The sequence below is a fragment of the Salvelinus sp. IW2-2015 genome, unplaced genomic scaffold (assembly GCF_002910315.2).
Source record: "Salvelinus sp. IW2-2015 unplaced genomic scaffold, ASM291031v2 Un_scaffold5177, whole genome shotgun sequence".
NCBI classification, from domain to species: domain Eukaryota; kingdom Metazoa; phylum Chordata; class Actinopteri; order Salmoniformes; family Salmonidae; genus Salvelinus; species Salvelinus sp. IW2-2015.
The window spans coordinates 17,684-21,761 of NW_019946443.1; the positions used below are offsets into that span (position 1 = coordinate 17,684).

At 49.9% G+C, this 4,078-nt stretch overlaps 1 long non-coding RNA gene across 1 annotated transcript in view; it reads left to right on the forward strand.

The window, feature by feature from the left end:
* Window positions 1–1,698: 1,698 nt before the first annotated feature.
* Window positions 1,699–4,078, forward strand: part of LOC112078037 (uncharacterized) — a 7,493-nt gene continuing 5,113 nt past the window's right edge. The window contains exon 1 of the long non-coding RNA XR_011478428.1: window positions 1,699–3,038. This is a non-coding gene — a long non-coding RNA (uncharacterized lncRNA). The remainder of the gene's footprint in view (window positions 3,039–4,078) is intronic.

Here is a 4,078-nt window from a genome sequence, read left to right on the forward strand (position 1 = left end):
AGGACCTCTGTCTCATCCCTGGGGCCGTTAACTTGTTGACTGGGGTCCTCGTCCTAATGTAACCTCAGACTCTGTCTCATCCCTGGGGCCGTTAACTTGTTGACTGGGGTCCTCGTCCTAATGTAACCTCAGACTCTGTCTCATCCCTGGGGCTGTTAACTTGTTGACTGGGGTCTTCGTCCTAATGTAACCCAGACTCTGTCTCATCCCTGGGGCTGTTAACTTGTTGACTGGGGTCCTCATCCTAATGTAACCCCAGACTCTGTCTCATCCCTGGGGCTGTACTTGTTGACTGGGGTCCTCATCCTAATGTAACCCCAGACTCTGTCTCATCCCTGGGGCTGTTAACTTGTTGACTGGGGTCCTCGTCCTAATGTAACCCCAGACTCTGTCTCATCCCTGGGGCTGTTAACTTGTTGACTGGGGTCTTCGTCCTAATGTAACCTCAGACTCTGTCTCATCCCTGGGGCTGTTAACTTGTTGACTGGGGTCCTCGTCCTAATGTAACCCCAGACTCTGTCTCATCCCTGGGCTGTTAACTTGTTGACTGGGGTCCTTCGTCCTAATGTAACCTCAGAGCTCTGTCTCATCCCTGGGGCTGTTAACTTGTTGACTGGGGTCCTCGTCCTAATGTAACCTCAGACTCGTTCTCATCCCTGGGGCTGTTAACTTGTTGACTGGGGTCCTCGTCCTATTGTAACCTCAGACTCTGTCTCATCCCTGGGGCTGTTGACTGTTTGACTGGGGTCCTCATCCTAATGTAACCCCAGACTCTGTCTCATCCCTGGGGCTGTTAACTTGTTGACTGGGGTCCTCGTCCTAATGTAACCCCAGACTCTGTCTCATCCCTGGGGCCGGTAACTTGTTGACTGGGGTCCTTCGTCCTAATGTAACCTCAGACTCTGTCTCATCCCTGGGGCCGTTAACTTGTTGACTGGGGTCCTAGTCCTAATGTAACCCCAGACTCTGTCTCATCCCTGGGGCTGTTGCCTGGGGTCCTCGTCCTAATGTAACCCCAGACTTCTGTCTCATCCCTGGGGCTGTTAACTTGTGACTGGGGCCTCGTCCTAATGTAACCTCAGACTCCTGTCTCATCCCTGGGGCTGTTAACTTGTTGACTGGGGTCCTCGTCCTAATGTAACCTCAGACTCTGTCTCATCCCTGGGGCTGTTAACTTGTTGCCTGGGGTCCTCGTCCTAATGTAACCCCAGACTCTGTCTCATCCCTGGGGCTGTTAACTTGTTGCCTGGGGTCCTCGTCCTAATGTAACCCCAGACTCTGTCTCTACTTATAAGAACGGTGGACGAGGTAGTACCAGCGGAGGGTTTCTCCGTAGTCGTTGGGACAGCCTGCGGCGCATCACCCTCGAGAGACTCGTCCATGGGAGGAGAGCGTGGTCAGGGGAGTCCTTAGCCGCGTCAGGGGGCCACAGGGACAGTTATACCTCTGCTGACCTGCTGGTCCCCTTGCTCCCTGGTCAGTCCCGGCCCCTCGCCCGCTTCGAGTCCGTCGGGTCGCGACACCTTCCTCGCCAAGACTCCATAGACAGCTGCAAGCTGTGTCGCCAGACAGAAGATCTCTGGGAGAGAGGCCTGAACCACTCTGCTCCCTCTGTCTGCAGCCCTGTACACACAGATGGTAGGAAGACAGAYGGGACACAGGAAGCAACTACAATACGTGTTAGTGTATTGTAATGCTTCAGATTTTCATCTTGTCACTTTCATTACTTTTTTATCACTTTCTTTCCAGGAAGTATTTTTAAGTACGTGTGATTCGTCCTCATCATCACTGTGCCTAGTTACTTCTTTCTGCTGAGTTGGATCTTCTTAATGATCATGAATGTTTCTGCTTTCTTTCTCTTCCATTTTCTCCTCTGACCTCTAACCTCTACGACTGTCTTCCTCGTCCACCTGTGGAGATAAAACCTCGCCTGAGGACAAACAGAACGGAGACAACAGGAATTACGACCTAGGAAAGGGGGACTATGCCTACCCTCCCTCTCACTGGAAGGGCCCCGCCCCAACCATCACTAAGTCCCCTGTCCGTCACTCCGCTTTGGGGGGCCACCCCCGTAAGATCCRAACTCCTGGTAGTAGTAGTGGTGGRCCRCGGGCTCGGACGGCTCCCTCTAGCCCCATGACCAGGCGTCGGAGATGGCTAGGCTCCCAGAACGGAGCTAGCAGGGACCKCTCTCTGGATACGAACAAGCAGCCCAGCCTGGACGAGCTGAAGAGTACGGTCCAGGCTGTAGCCAGCAGCATAGAGAACAGCAGTAGTGATGTGCGTGACCTGAGCCAGAAGATGGTGTCCGCCACACAGCTGATGTCAGATAGCGTGGATGAGAATGCTCTAGCTCTCAACCTGCTAGTGGAGGTGGTCGATAAACTGCAGGGACTTATTGTCTGTCTCTTATACACATCTAGATGTGTATAAGAGACAGACCTATACTCTTCCCTTTACCTCCCTCTCCTCCACCTCCTCCTCAACCCATACTCTTCCGTTCACCTCCCTCTCCTTCACCTCTACCTCCCCCTCCTCCTCGACCCAWACTCTTCCCTTCACCTCCCTCTCCTTCTCCTCCTCCACCACCTCCTCCTCGTCCTCGAGTCAAACTCTTCCCATCTCCTCCCCCTAGCCACTTTTTCTCCTCCTCCTCCTCGTCTTCCTCCTCCTCGTCCTCCATCTGTGCCTATATGGATAGTCACCTCTCACCTCCAAGTTCCAGGAAGTCTTCCTCAATCTCGGGTCAGAACGGCAGCAGTAAGAGGAGGGTGACCATCAGTGGTCCTCTTCAGAGACCTGGTAACGGACAGGACCACCTCTCCAACGGGTTCTCTGGTTCAGGTTCTAGAACACTGGAGAGTTCTAGAGCAGAGGAGGACCAGAACACCACAGGATGTTTTTCCACTAAGAAGAAGAAGAAGAAGTAACTCTCCTGGTCTCCGCTCCTCCTTCATCTGCTCTGCTGTCTTCAACAACGAACATAACCGCGAAAGGTAAATAGATTGAATTCAGTTGACGGGGTTATCATCCCTAATGTTCTGCCTCCTGTATTTGGACTGTTGACCTCTTGTGATCTCAGTCAAAGGTACAGCGGTACATTCCTTCATTCCAGTGTATAACTTACTTACTATCTCTCCTTTAATCTTGTCTACTGGTTACTGGTTACTCTGTCTGACCATTCTGGCATCTCTTCATTCTCAAAAATTCGATTCAACTTTCCAACCCCATCATCATCATCACCACCATCATCATCACCACCATCATCACCACCATCATCTGCCTCCTTTGCCCTGCTGTTTCATATCATTAATTTCCTCCTGATCACATCTGTTCCTACCTGTATCACCACCTCCATCAGCTTGACAGGGCATGTTTTGTTGATCGTCATCGTGTCCATCGTCATCGCTTTCCTCTTTTCCTTTTTCCCTTGAACCAGAACGTATCTAGTGTCATGACGCTGGCCTGGGGGTAGATTTATGATAGTCATAAATACCTCTRCCCCCRTTTTTRCCTCTCTCTACCCTACTGATGTGACMATTYAAAATCCCTTGGTTAACATAYAGATTCTYGGAACATCAGAAGGTGGGGGGAAATMAACCWTATTTTGGTAATCCAACCASTTGAACATATGCATTGGTACTTAKTGAATATGATGTCAGTTCAGTTGTTATCTGAGACATTATGACTGATGACAGGACGACATAAACTGTATCTGGGAAAGTCTACACATTATAGTTATCAGATTSACATGGAATTGTTGTGCWATTTAAATGTTTGAATATGAAATTATTTGTGAGGGGATGAAATGTGATTTTAGCTTCTAAAATGTGGTTATAAACTATGAAACACACCCTCCTCTCCCTTCKTATATAAAGCCTTGACGACAATATAACTTCCTGTTCCGGGCACATTAGGATGACYATCTGATGTCAGAAGGGTTCAGATAATAACTACAGAACAAAGCCAACCTTTGGTTGCGAATGGTATGAACTTTGAACTCTTATTCGCTACAGAAGTAATACCTCCTAGACGTTAAGTTAGCAACAGCAGCTGTAAACGTGGGCTAGGAAAGAAC